Source organism: Lissotriton vulgaris, chromosome 4_1 (assembly GCF_964263255.1).
Source record: "Lissotriton vulgaris chromosome 4_1, aLisVul1.2, whole genome shotgun sequence".
Taxonomy (NCBI): domain Eukaryota; kingdom Metazoa; phylum Chordata; class Amphibia; order Caudata; family Salamandridae; genus Lissotriton; species Lissotriton vulgaris.
The window spans coordinates 1,303,015,566-1,303,030,437 of NC_141691.1; the positions used below are offsets into that span (position 1 = coordinate 1,303,015,566).

The window sequence follows — 14,872 nt, forward strand, 5'->3', positions numbered from 1 at the left end:
TATATCAAATGTATTCATCCAATCCTTCAAGCAGCGTTTGATCCAAGGTGATAAACAGTCAAAAATGAGACACAAGAAAAATGTATCTTTTTACAAACAATTAAACTTGGCCTGTACAGGGATCGAATCTGTGACCTTGGCGTTATTAGCACCACGCTCTAACCATCTGAGCTAACAGGCCATTTTGCACAAATTACTGGAAGTCCAGCATATGAAGAAGTGCTAATGATAGTTAACCCGGGAGATTTGGAAAGCTTAATTTCGGAGGTTTACCATGAAGTTATAAATATATAATATCAACATGAAGAAACTAATATGACTTTAGAAAAATTACAATGCAAAAGAGATTTTCATACTTAGTGTTAGAACTTAGAGCCATTAATGTTTTTTCCATGTGTTTTAGCAATAAATAACAATTCATCACCTATATGCAATTGATTCATTTAATCATTCTATCAGCTTCCCCTCAAAGGAAATATAGACATACAAATGATACTGAAGAAAATACATCTATTTTCAACATTAAAGGAGCATCAAGTATTGGCTTAGAGACTGATTGAAAGTATGTTCATGGCATTGTTAACTTTATGCTCTAAAGACTAAACTAATAGGCTCAATAAATATATAGCATACTATTGAAGAAATAGCAGATGATGAAGTGCTACCGATTGTTAACCCGGGATAGTTGGAAAGCTTATATTCAGCTGTTTACATTCATACTATCTTTATATTTCATCAACAAGACAAAACAAAAATGACCTCAATAAATTGCAATAAATAGGAGATTTAGTTACTTGGTGTTAGAACTTAGAGCCATTAATAGATATTTCAGGAGCTTTCAGAATAATAATTAATTCTACAACTATATCAAATGTATTCATCCAATCCTTCAAGCAGCGTTTGATCCAAGGTGATAAACAGTCAAAAATGAGACACAAGAAAAATGTATCTTTTTACAAACAATTAAACTTGGCCTGTACAGGGATCGAACCTGTGACCTTGGCGTTATTAGCACCACGCTCTAACCATCTGAGCTAACAGGCCGTTTTGCACAAATTCCTGGAAGTCCAGCATATGAAGAAGTGCTAATGATAGTTAACCCGGGAGATTTGGAAAGCTTAATTTCAGAGGTGTACCATGAAGTTATAAATATAAATTATCAACATGAAGAAACTAATATGACTTTAGAAAAATTACAATACAAAAGAGATTTTCATACTTAGTGTTAGAACTTAGAACCATTAATGTTTTTTCCATGTGTTTTAGCAATAAATAACAATTCATCACCTATATGCAATTGATTCATCTAATCATTCTATCAGCTTCCCCTCAAAGGAAATATAGACATACACATTATACAGAAGAAAATACATCTATTTTCAACATTAAAGGAGCATCAAGTATTGGCTTGGAGACTGATTGAAAGTATGTCCTTGGCATTTTTAACTTTATGCTCTACAGACTAAACTAATAGGCTCAATAAATACATAGCATACTATTGAAGAAATAGCAGATGATGAAGTGCTACCGAGTGTTAACCCGGGATAGTTGGAAAGCTTATATTCAGCTGTTTACATTCATACTATCTTTATATTTCATCAACAAGACAAAACAAAAATGACCTCAATAAATTGCAATAAATAAGAGATTTAGTTACTTGGCGTTAGAACTTAGAGCCATTAATAGATATTTCAGGAGCTTTCAGAATAATAATTAATTCTACAACTATATCAAATGTATTCATCCAATCCTTCAAGCAGCGTTTGATCCAAGGTGATAAACAGTCAAAAATGAGACACAAGAAAAATGTATCTTTTTACAAACAATTAAACTTGGCCTGTACAGGGATCGAATCTGTGACCTTGGCGTTATTAGCACCACGCTCTAACCATCTGAGCTAACAGGCCATTTTGCACAAATTTCTGGAAGTCCAGCATATGAAGAAGTGCTAATGATAGTTAACCCGGGAGATTTGGAAAGCTTAATTTCGGAGGTTTACCATGAAGTTATAAATATATAATATCAACATGAAGAAACTAATATGACTTTAGAAAAATTACAATGCAAAAGAGATTTTCATACTTAGTGTTAGAACTTAGAGCCATTAATGTTTTTTCCATGTGTTTTAGCAATAAATAACAATTCATCACCTATATGCAATTTATTCATTTAATCATTCTATCAGCTTCCCCTCAAAGGAAATATAGACATACAAATGAAACTGAAGAAAATACATCTATTTTCAACATTAAAGGAGCATCAAGTATTGGCGTAGAGACTGATTGAAAGTATGTTCATGGCATTGTTAACTTTATGCTCTAAAGACTAAACTAATAGGCTCAATAAATATATAGCATACTATTGAAGAAATAGCAGATGATGAAGTGCTACCGATTGTTAACCCGGGATAGTTGGAAAGCTTATATTCAGCTGTTTACATTCATACTATCTTTATATTTCATCAACAAGACAAAACAAAAATGACCTCAATAAATTGCAATAAATAGGAGATTTAGTTACTTGGCGTTAGAACTTAGAGCCATTAATAGATATTTCAGGAGCTTTCAGAATAATAATTAATTCTACAACTATATCAAATGTATTCATCCAATCCTTCAAGCAGCGTTTGATCCAAGGTGATAAACAGTCAAAAATGAGACACAAGAAAAACGTATCTTTTTACAAACAATTAAACTTGGCCTGTACAGGGATCGAACCTGTGACCTTGGCGTTATTAGCACCACGCTCTAACCATCTGAGCTAACAGGCCGTTTTGCACAAATTCCTGGAAGTCCAGCATATGAAGAAGTGCTAATGATAGTTAACCCGGGAGATTTGGAAAGCTTAATTTCAGAGGTGTACCATGAAGTTATAAATATAAATTATCAACATGAAGAAACTAATATGACTTTAGAAAAATTACAATACAAAAGAGATTTTCATACTTAGTGTTAGAACTTAGAACCATTAATGTTTTTTCCATGTGTTTTAGCAATAAATAACAATTCATCACCTATATGCAATTGATTCATCTAATCATTCTATCAGCTTCCCCTCAAAGGAAATATAGACATACACATTATACAGAAGAAAATACATCTATTTTCAACATTAAAGGAGCATCAAGTATTGGCTTGGAGACTGATTGAAAGTATGTCCTTGGCATTTTTAACTTTATGCTCTACAGACTAAACTAATAGGCTCAATAAATACATAGCATACTATTGAAGAAATAGCAGATGATGAAGTGCTACCGAGTGTTAACCCGGGATAGTTGGAAAGCTTATATTCAGCTGTTTACATTCATACTATCTTTATATTTCATCAACAAGACAAAACAAAAATGACCTCAATAAATTGCAATAAATAAGAGATTTAGTTACTTGGCGTTAGAACTTAGAGCCATTAATAGATATTTCAGGAGCTTTCAGAATAATAATTAATTCTACAACTATATCAAATGTATTCATCCAATCCTTCAAGCAGCGTTTGATCCAAGGTGATAAACAGTCAAAAATGAGACACAAGAAAAATGTATCTTTTTACAAACAATTAAACTTGGCCTGTACAGGGATCGAATCTGTGACCTTGGCGTTATTAGCACCACGCTCTAACCATCTGAGCTAACAGGCCATTTTGCACAAATGACTGGAAGTCCAGCATATGAAGAAGTGCTAATGATAGTTAACCCGGGAGATTTGGAAAGCTTAATTTCAGAGGTTTACCATGAAGTTATAAATATATAATATCAACATGAAGAAACTTATATGACTTTAAAAAAAATTACAATACAAAAGAGATTTTCATACTTAGTGTTAGAACTTAGAACCATTAATGTTTTTTCCATGTGTTTTAGCAATAAATAACAATTCATCACCTATATGCAATTGATTCATTTAATCATTCTATCAGCTTCTCTCAAAGGAAATATAGAGATACACATGATACAGAAGAAAATACATCTATTTTCAACATTAAAAAAGCATCAAGTATTGGCTTGGAGACGGATTGAAAGTATGTCCTTGGCATTTTTAACTTTATGCTCTGAAGACTAAACTAATAGGCTCACTAAATATATAGCATACTATTGAAGAAATAGCAGATGATGAAGTGCTACTGATTGTTAACCCGGGATAGTTGGAAAGCTTATATTCAGCTGTTTACATTCATACTATTTTTATATTTCATCAACAAGACAAAACAAAAATGACCTCAATAAATTGCAATAAATAAGAGATTTAGTTACTTGGTGTTAGAACTTAGAACCATTAATAGATATTCCAGGAGCTTTCAGAATAATAATTAATTCTACAACTATATCAAATGTATTCATCCAATCCTTCAAGCATCGTTTTATCCAAGGTGATAAACAGTCAAAAATGAGACACAAGAAAAATTAATCTTTTTTCAAACAATTAAACTTGGCCTGTACAGGGATCGAACCTGTGACCTTGGCGTTATTAGCACCACGCTCTAACCATCTGAGCTAACAGGCCGGTCTGCACAACTTCCTGGAAGTCCAGCATATGAAGAAGTGCTAATGATAGTTAACCCGGGAGATTTTGAAAGCTTAATTTCGGAGGTTTACCATGAAGTTATAAATATATAATATCAACATGAAGAAACTAATATGACTTTAGAAAAATTACAATACAAAAGAGATTTTCATACTTAGTGTTAGAACTTAGAGCCATTAATGTTTTTTCCATGTGTTTTAGCAATAAATAACAATTCATCACCTATATGCAATTGATTCATCTAATCATTGTGTCAGCTTCCCCTCGAAGGAAATATAGACATACAAATGATACTGAAGAAAAAACATATATTTTCAACATTAAAGGAGCATCAAGTATTGGCTTAGAGACTGATTGAAAGTATGTTCTTGGAATTGTTAACTTTATGCTCTAAAGACTAAACTAATAGGCTCAATAAATATATAGCATACTATTGAAGAAATAGCAGATGATGAAGTGCTACCGATTGTTAACCCGGGATAGTTGGAAAGCTTATATTCAGCTGTTTACATTCATACTATCTTTATATTTCATCAACAAGACAAAACAAAAATGACCTCAATAAATTGCAATAAATAAGAGATTTAGTTACTTGGCGTTAGAACTTAGAACCATCAATAGATATTCCAGGAGCTTTCATAATAATAAATATTTCTACAACTATATCAAATGCATTCATCCAATCCTTCAAGCAGCGTTTGATCCAAGGTGAAAAACAGTCAAAAATGAGACACAAGAAAAATTTATCTTTTTTCAAACAATTAAACTTGGCCTTTACAGGGATCGAACCTGTGACCTTGGCGTTATTAGCACCACGCTCTAACCATCTGAGCTAACAGGCCATTTTGCACAATTTTCTGGAAGTCCAGCATATGAAGAAGTGCTAATGATAGTTAACCCGGGGGATTTGGAAAGCTTAATTTCGGAGGTTTACCATGAAGTTATAAATATATAATATCAACATGAAGAAACTAATATGACTTTAGAAAAATTACAATACAAAAGAGATTTTCATACTTAGTGTTAGAACTTAGAGCCATTAATGTTTTTTCCATGTGTTTTAGCAATAAATAACAATTCATCACCTATATGCAATTGATTCATCTAATCCTTCTATCAGCTTCCCCTCAAAGGAAATATAGAGATACACATGATACAGAAGAAAATACATCTATTTTCAACATTAAAGGAGCATCAAGTATTGGCTTGGAGGCTGATTGAAAGTATGTCCCTGGCATTTTTTACTTTATGCTCTAAAGACTAAACTAATAGGCTCACTAAATATATAGCATACTATTGAAGAAATAGCAGATGATGAAGTGCTACTGATTGTTAACCCGGGATAGTTGGAAAGCTTATATTCAGCTGTTTACATTCATACTATCTTTATATTTCATCAACAAGACAAAACAAAAATGACCTCAATAAATTGCAATAAATAAGAGATTTAGTTACTTGGCGTTAGAACTTAGAGCCATTAATAGATATTTCAGGAGCTTTCAGAATAATAATTAATTCTACAACTATATCAAATGTATTCATCCAATCCTTCAAGCAGCGTTTGATCCAAGGTGATAAACAGTCAAAAATGAGACACAAGAAAAATGTATCTTTTTACAAACAATTAAACTTGGCCTGTACAGGGATCGAATCTGTGACCTTGGCGTTATTAGCACCACGCTCTAACCATCTGAGCTAACAGGCCATTTTGCACAAATGACTGGAAGTCCAGCATATGAAGAAGTGCTAATGATAGTTAACCCGGGAGATTTGGAAAGCTTAATTTCAGAGGTTCACCATGAAGTTATAAATATATAATATCAACATGAAGAAACTTATATGACTTTAAAAAAAATTACAATACAAAAGAGATTTTCATACTTAGTGTTAGAACTTAGAACCATTAATGTTTTTTCCATGTGTTTTAGCAATAAATAACAATTCATCACCTATATGCAATTGATTCATTTAATCATTCTATCAGCTTCTCTCAAAGGAAATATAGAGATACACATGATACAGAAGAAAATACATCTATTTTCAACATTAAAAAAGCATCAAGTATTGGCTTGGAGACGGATTGAAAGTATGTCCTTGGCATTTTTAACTTTATGCTCTGAAGACTAAACTAATAGGCTCACTAAATATATAGCATACTATTGAAGAAATAGCAGATGATGAAGTGCTACTGATTGTTAACCCGGGATAGTTGGAAAGCTTATATTCAGCTGTTTACATTCATACTATTTTTATATTTCATCAACAAGACAAAACAAAAATGACCTCAATAAATTGCAATAAATAAGAGATTTAGTTACTTGGTGTTAGAACTTAGAACCATTAATAGATATTCCAGGAGCTTTCAGAATAATAATTAATTCTACAACTATATCAAATGTATTCATCCAATCCTTCAAGCATCGTTTTATCCAAGGTGATAAACAGTCAAAAATGAGACACAAGAAAAATTAATCTTTTTTCAAACAATTAAACTTGGCCTGTACAGGGATCGAACCTGTGACCTTGGCGTTATTAGCACCACGCTCTAACCATCTGAGCTAACAGGCCGGTCTGCACAACTTCCTGGAAGTCCAGCATATGAAGAAGTGCTAATGATAGTTAACCCGGGAGATTTTGAAAGCTTAATTTCGGAGGTTTACCATGAAGTTATAAATATATAATATCAACATGAAGAAACTAATATGACTTTAGAAAAATTACAATACAAAAGAGATTTTCATACTTAGTGTTAGAACTTAGAGCCATTAATGTTTTTTCCATGTGTTTTAGCAATAAATAACAATTCATCACCTATATGCAATTGATTCATCTAATCATTGTGTCAGCTTCCCCTCGAAGGAAATATAGACATACAAATGATACTGAAGAAAAAACATATATTTTCAACATTAAAGGAGCATCAAGTATTGGCTTAGAGACTGATTGAAAGTATGTTCTTGGAATTGTTAACTTTATGCTCTAAAGACTAAACTAATAGGCTCAATAAATATATAGCATACTATTGAAGAAATAGCAGATGATGAAGTGCTACCGATTGTTAACCCGGGATAGTTGGAAAGCTTATATTCAGCTGTTTACATTCATACTATCTTTATATTTCATCAACAAGACAAAACAAAAATGACCTCAATAAATTGCAATAAATAAGAGATTTAGTTACTTGGCGTTAGAACTTAGAACCATTAATAGATATTCCAGGAGCTTTCATAATAATAAATATTTCTACAACTATATCAAATGCATTCATCCAATCCTTCAAGCAGCGTTTGATCCAAGGTGAAAAACAGTCAAAAATGAGACACAAGAAAAATTTATCTTTTTTCAAACAATTAAACTTGGCCTTTACAGGGATCGAACCTGTGACCTTGGCGTTATTAGCACCACGCTCTAACCATCTGAGCTAACAGGCCATTTTGCACAATTTTCTGGAAGTCCAGCATATGAAGAAGTGCTAATGATAGTTAACCCGGGGGATTTGGAAAGCTTAATTTCGGAGGTTTACCATGAAGTTATAAATATATAATATCAACATGAAGAAACTAATATGACTTTAGAAAAATTACAATACAAAAGAGATTTTCATACTTAGTGTTAGAACTTAGAGCCATTAATGTTTTTTCCATGTGTTTTAGCAATAAATAACAATTCATCACCTATATGCAATTGATTCATCTAATCCTTCTATCAGCTTCCCCTCAAAGGAAATATAGAGATACACATGATACAGAAGAAAATACATCTATTTTCAACATTAAAGGAACATCAAGTATTGGCTTGGAGGCTGATTGAAAGTATGTCCCTGGCATTTTTTACTTTATGCTCTAAAGACTAAACTAATAGGCTCACTAAATATATAGCATACTATTGAAGAAATAGCAGATGATGAAGTGCTACTGATTGTTAACCCGGGATAGTTGGAAAGCTTATATTCAGCTGTTTACATTCATACTATCTTTATATTTCATCAACAAGACAAAACAAAAATGACCTCAATAAATTGCAATAAATAAGAGATTTAGTTACTTGGCGTTAGAACTTAGAACCAATCATAGATATTGCAGGAGCTTTCATAATAATAATTAATTCTACAACTATATCAAATGTATTCATCCAATCCTTCAAGCAGCGTTTGATCCAAGGTGATAAACAGTCAAAAATGAGACACAAGAAAAATGTATCTTTTTACAAACAATTAAACTTGGCCTGTACAGGGATCGAATCTGTGACCTTGGCGTTATTAGCACCACGCTCTAACCATCTGAGCTAACAGGCCATTTTGCACAAATTACTGGAAGTCCAGCATATGAAGAAGTGCTAATGATAGTTAACCCGGGAGATTTGGAAAGCTTAATTTCGGAGGTTTACCATGAAGTTATAAATATATAATATCAACATGAAGAAACTAATATGACTTTAGAAAAATTACAATGCAAAAGAGATTTTCATACTTAGTGTTAGAACTTAGAGCCATTAATGTTTTTTCCATGTGTTTTAGCAATAAATAACAATTCATCACCTATATGCAATTGATTCATTTAATCATTCTATCAGCTTCCCCTCAAAGGAAATATAGACATACAAATGATACTGAAGAAAATACATCTATTTTCAACATTAAAGGAGCATCAAGTATTGGCTTGGAGACTGATTGAAAGTATGTCCTTGGCATTTTTAACTTTATGCTCTACAGACTAAACTAATAGGCTCAATAAATACATAGCATACTATTGAAGAAATAGCAGATGATGAAGTGCTACCGAGTGTTAACCCGGGATAGTTGGAAAGCTTATATTCAGCTGTTTACATTCATACTATCTTTATATTTCATCAACAAGACAAAACAAAAATGACCTCAATAAATTGCAATAAATAAGAGATTTAGTTACTTGGCGTTAGAACTTAGAGCCATTATTAGATATTTCAGGAGCTTTCAGAATAATAATTAATTCTACAACTATATCAAATGTATTCATCCAATCCTTCAAGCAGCGTTTGATCCAAGGTGATAAACAGTCAAAAATGAGACACAAGAAAAATGTATCTTTTTACAAACAATTAAACTTGGCCTGTACAGGGATCGAATCTGTGACCTTGGCGTTATTAGCACCACGCTCTAACCATCTGAGCTAACAGGCCATTTTGCACAAATGACTGGAAGTCCAGCATATGAAGAAGTGCTAATGATAGTTAACCCGGGAGATTTGGAAAGCTTAATTTCAGAGGTTTACCATGAAGTTATAAATATATAATATCAACATGAAGAAACTTATATGACTTTAAAAAAAATTACAATACAAAAGAGATTTTCATACTTAGTGTTAGAACTTAGAACCATTAATGTTTTTTCCATGTGTTTTAGCAATAAATAACAATTCATCACCTATATGCAATTGATTCATTTAATCATTCTATCAGCTTCCCCTCAAAGGAAATATAGAGATACACATGATACAGAAGAAAATACATCTATTTTCAACATTAAAAAAGCATCAAGTATTGGCTTGGAGACGGATTGAAAGTATGTCCTTGGCATTTTTAACTTTATGCTCTGAAGACTAAACTAATAGGCTCACTAAATATATAGCATACTATTGAAGAAATAGCAGATGATGAAGTGCTACTGATTGTTAACCCGGGATAGTTGGTAAGCTTATATTCAGCTGTTTAAATTCATACTATTTTTATATTTCATCAACAAGACAAAACAAAAATGACCTCAATAAATTGCAATAAATAAGAGATTTAGTTACTTGGCGTTAGAACTTAGAGCCATTAATAGATATTTCAGGAGCTTTCAGAATAATAATTAATTCTACAACTATATCAAATGTATTCATCCAATCCTTCAAGCAGCGTTTGATCCAAGGTGATAAACAGTCAAAAATGAGACACAAGAAAAACGTATCTTTTTACAAACAATTAAACTTGGCCTGTACAGGGATCGAACCTGTGACCTTGGCGTTATTAGCACCACGCTCTAACCATCTGAGCTAACAGGCCGTTTTGCACAAATTCCTGGAAGTCCAGCATATGAAGAAGTGCTAATGATAGTTAACCCGGGAGATTTGGAAAGCTTAATTTCAGAGGTGTACCATGAAGTTATAAATATAAATTATCAACATGAAGAAACTAATATGACTTTAGAAAAATTACAATACAAAAGAGATTTTCATACTTAGTGTTAGAACTTAGAACCATTAATGTTTTTTCCATGTGTTTTAGCAATAAATAACAATTCATCACCTATATGCAATTTATTCATCTAATCATTCTATCAGCTTCCCCTCAAAGGAAATATAGACATACACATTATACAGAAGAAAATACATCTATTTTCAACATTAAAGGAGCATCAAGTATTGGCTTGGAGACTGATTGAAAGTATGTCCTTGGCATTTTTAACTTTATGCTCTACAGACTAAACTAATAGGCTCAATAAATACATAGCATACTATTGAAGAAATAGCAGATGATGAAGTGCTACCGAGTGTTAACCCGGGATAGTTGTAAAGCTTATATTCAGCTGTTTACATTCATACTATCTTTATATTTCATCAACAAGACAAAACAAAAATGACCTCAATAAATTGCAATAAATAAGAGATTTAGTTACTTGGCGTTAGAACTTAGAGCCATTAATAGATATTTCAGGAGCTTTCAGAATAATAATTAATTCTACAACTATATCAAATGTATTCATCCAATCCTTCAAGCAGCGTTTGATCCAAGGTGATAAACAGTCAAAAATGAGACACAAGAAAAATGTATCTTTTTACAAACAATTAAACTTGGCCTGTACAGGGATCGAATCTGTGACCTTGGCGTTATTAGCACCACGCTCTAACCATCTGAGCTAACAGGCCATTTTGCACAAATGACTGGAAGTCCAGCATATGAAGAAGTGCTAATGATAGTTAACCCGGGAGATTTGGAAAGCTTAATTTCAGAGGTTTACCATGAAGTTATAAATATATAATATCAACATGAAGAAACTTATATGACTTTAAAAAAAATTACAATACAAAAGAGATTTTCATACTTAGTGTTAGAACTTAGAACCATTAATGTTTTTTCCATGTGTTTTAGCAATAAATAACAATTCATCACCTATATGCAATTGATTCATTTAATCATTCTATCAGCTTCTCTCAAAGGAAATATAGAGATACACATGATACAGAAGAAAATACATCTATTTTCAACATTAAAAAAGCATCAAGTATTGGCTTGGAGACGGATTGAAAGTATGTCCTTGGCATTTTTAACTTTATGCTCTGAAGACTAAACTAATAGGCTCACTAAATATATAGCATACTATTGAAGAAATAGCAGATGATGAAGTGCTACTGATTGTTAACCCGGGATAGTTGGAAAGCTTATATTCAGCTGTTTACATTCATACTATTTTTATATTTCATCAACAAGACAAAACAAAAATGACCTCAATAAATTGCAATAAATAAGAGATTTAGTTACTTGGTGTTAGAACTTAGAACCATTAATAGATATTCCAGGAGCTTTCAGAATAATAATTAATTCTACAACTATATCAAATGTATTCATCCAATCCTTCAAGCATCGTTTTATCCAAGGTGATAAACAGTCAAAAATGAGACACAAGAAAAATTAATCTTTTTTCAAACAATTAAACTTGGCCTGTACAGGGATCGAACCTGTGACCTTGGCATTATTAGCACCACGCTCTAACCATCTGAGCTAACAGGCCGGTCTGCACAACTTCCTGGAAGTCCAGCATATGAAGAAGTGCTAATGATAGTTAACCCGGGAGATTTTGAAAGCTTAATTTCGGAGGTTTACCATGAAGTTATAAATATATAATATCAACATGAAGAAACTAATATGACTTTAGAAAAATTACAATACAAAAGAGATTTTCATACTTAGTGTTAGAACTTAGAGCCATTAATGTTTTTTCCATGTGTTTTAGCAATAAATAACAATTCATCACCTATATGCAATTGATTCATCTAATCATTGTGTCAGCTTCCCCTCGAAGGAAATATAGACATACAAATGATACTGAAGAAAAAACATATATTTTCAACATTAAAGGAGCATCAAGTATTGGCTTAGAGACTGATTGAAAGTATGTTCTTGGAATTGTTAACTTTATGCTCTAAAGACTAAACTAATAGGCTCAATAAATATATAGCATACTATTGAAGAAATAGCAGATGATGAAGTGCTACCGATTGTTAACCCGGGATAGTTGGAAAGCTTATATTCAGCTGTTTACATTCATACTATCTTTATATTTCATCAACAAGACAAAACAAAAATGACCTCAATAAATTGCAATAAATAAGAGATTTAGTTACTTGGCGTTAGAACTTAGAACCATTAATAGATATTCCAGGAGCTTTCATAATAATAAATAATTCTACAACTATATCAAATGCATTCATCCAATCCTTCAAGCAGCGTTTGATCCAAGGTGAAAAACAGTCAAAAATGAGACACAAGAAAAATTTATCTTTTTTCAAACAATTAAACTTGGCCTTTACAGGGATCGAACCTGTGACCTTGGCGTTATTAGCACCACGCTCTAACCATCTGAGCTAACAGGCCATTTTGCACAATTTTCTGGAAGTCCAGCATATGAAGAAGTGCTAATGATAGTTAACCCGGGGGATTTGGAAAGCTTAATTTCGGAGGTTTACCATGAAGTTATAAATATATAATATCAACATGAAGAAACTAATATGACTTTAGAAAAATTACAATACAAAAGAGATTTTCATACTTAGTGTTAGAACTTAGAGCCATTAATGTTTTTTCCATGTGTTTTAGCAATAAATAACAATTCATCACCTATATGCAATTGATTCATCTAATCCTTCTATCAGCTTCCCCTCAAAGGAAATATAGAGATACACATGATACAGAAGAAAATACATCTATTTTCAACATTAAAGGAGCATCAAGTATTGGCTTGGAGGCTGATTGAAAGTATGTCCCTGGCATTTTTTACTTTATGCTCTAAAGACTAAACTAATAGGCTCACTAAATATATAGCATACTATTGAAGAAATAGCAGATGATGAAGTGCTACTGATTGTTAACCCGGGATAGTTGGAAAGCTTATATTCAGCTGTTTACATTCATACTATCTTTATATTTCATCAACAAGACAAAACAAAAATGACCTCAATAAATTGCAATAAATAAGAGATTTAGTTACTTGGCGTTAGAACTTAGAGCCATTAATAGATATTTCAGGAGCTTTCAGAATAATAATTAATTCTACAACTATATCAAATGTATTCATCCAATCCTTCAAGCAGCGTTTGATCCAAGGTGATAAACAGTCAAAAATGAGACACAAGAAAAATGTATCTTTTTACAAACAATTAAACTTGGCCTGTACAGGGATCGAATCTGTGACCTTGGCGTTATTAGCACCACGCTCTAACCATCTGAGCTAACAGGCCATTTTGCACAAATGACTGGAAGTCCAGCATATGAAGAAGTGCTAATGATAGTTAACCCGGGAGATTTGGAAAGCTTAATTTCAGAGGTTTACCATGAAGTTATAAATATATAATATCAACATGAAGAAACTTATATGACTTTAAAAAAAATTACAATACAAAAGAGATTTTCATACTTAGTGTTAGAACTTAGAACCATTAATGTTTTTTCCATGTGTTTTAGCAATAAATAACAATTCATCACCTATATGCAATTGATTCATTTAATCATTCTATCAGCTTCTCTCAAAGGAAATATAGAGATACACATGATACAGAAGAAAATACATCTATTTTCAACATTAAAAAAGCATCAAGTATTGGCTTGGAGACGGATTGAAAGTATGTCCTTGGCATTTTTAACTTTATGCTCTGAAGACTAAACTAATAGGCTCACTAAATATATAGCATACTATTGAAGAAATAGCAGATGATGAAGTGCTACTGATTGTTAACCCGGGATAGTTGGAAAGCTTATATTCAGCTGTTTACATTCATACTATCTTTATATTTCATCAACAAGACAAAACAAAAATGACCTCAATAAATTGCAATAAATAAGAGATTTAGTTACTTGGCGTTAGAACTTAGAACCAATTATAGATATTCCAGGAGCTTTCAGAATAATAATTAATTCTACAACTATATCAAATGTATTCATCCAATCCTTCAAGTAGCTTTTGATCCATGGTGATAAACAGTCAAAAATGAGACACAAGAAAAATGTATCTTTTTACAAACAATTAAACTTGGCCTGTACAGGGATCGAATCTGTGACCTTGGCGTTATTAGCACCACGCTCTAACCATCTGAGCTAACAGGCCATTTTGCACAAATGACTGG

General features: G+C 32.2%; 5 non-coding genes across 5 annotated transcripts; all 5 read right to left on the bottom strand.

Moving 5' to 3' along the window:
• Positions 1 to 970: 970 nt before the first annotated feature.
• On the bottom strand, positions 971 to 1,044 carry TRNAI-AAU (transfer RNA isoleucine (anticodon AAU)). Its single transcript has one exon. It is a non-coding gene; the product is annotated as a tRNA-Ile (tRNA).
• Positions 1,045 to 2,696: 1,652 nt separating this feature from the next.
• Positions 2,697 to 2,770, bottom strand: TRNAI-AAU (transfer RNA isoleucine (anticodon AAU)). The gene has a single exon. It is a non-coding gene; the product is annotated as a tRNA-Ile (tRNA).
• Positions 2,771 to 4,422: 1,652 nt separating this feature from the next.
• TRNAI-AAU (transfer RNA isoleucine (anticodon AAU)) lies at positions 4,423 to 4,496 on the bottom strand. The gene has a single exon. It is a non-coding gene; the product is annotated as a tRNA-Ile (tRNA).
• Positions 4,497 to 7,011: 2,515 nt separating this feature from the next.
• Positions 7,012 to 7,085, bottom strand: TRNAI-AAU (transfer RNA isoleucine (anticodon AAU)). Its single transcript has one exon. It is a non-coding gene; the product is annotated as a tRNA-Ile (tRNA).
• Positions 7,086 to 10,464: 3,379 nt separating this feature from the next.
• Positions 10,465 to 10,538, bottom strand: TRNAI-AAU (transfer RNA isoleucine (anticodon AAU)). Its single transcript has one exon. It is a non-coding gene; the product is annotated as a tRNA-Ile (tRNA).
• Between the last annotated feature and the right edge of the window lie 4,334 nt (positions 10,539 to 14,872).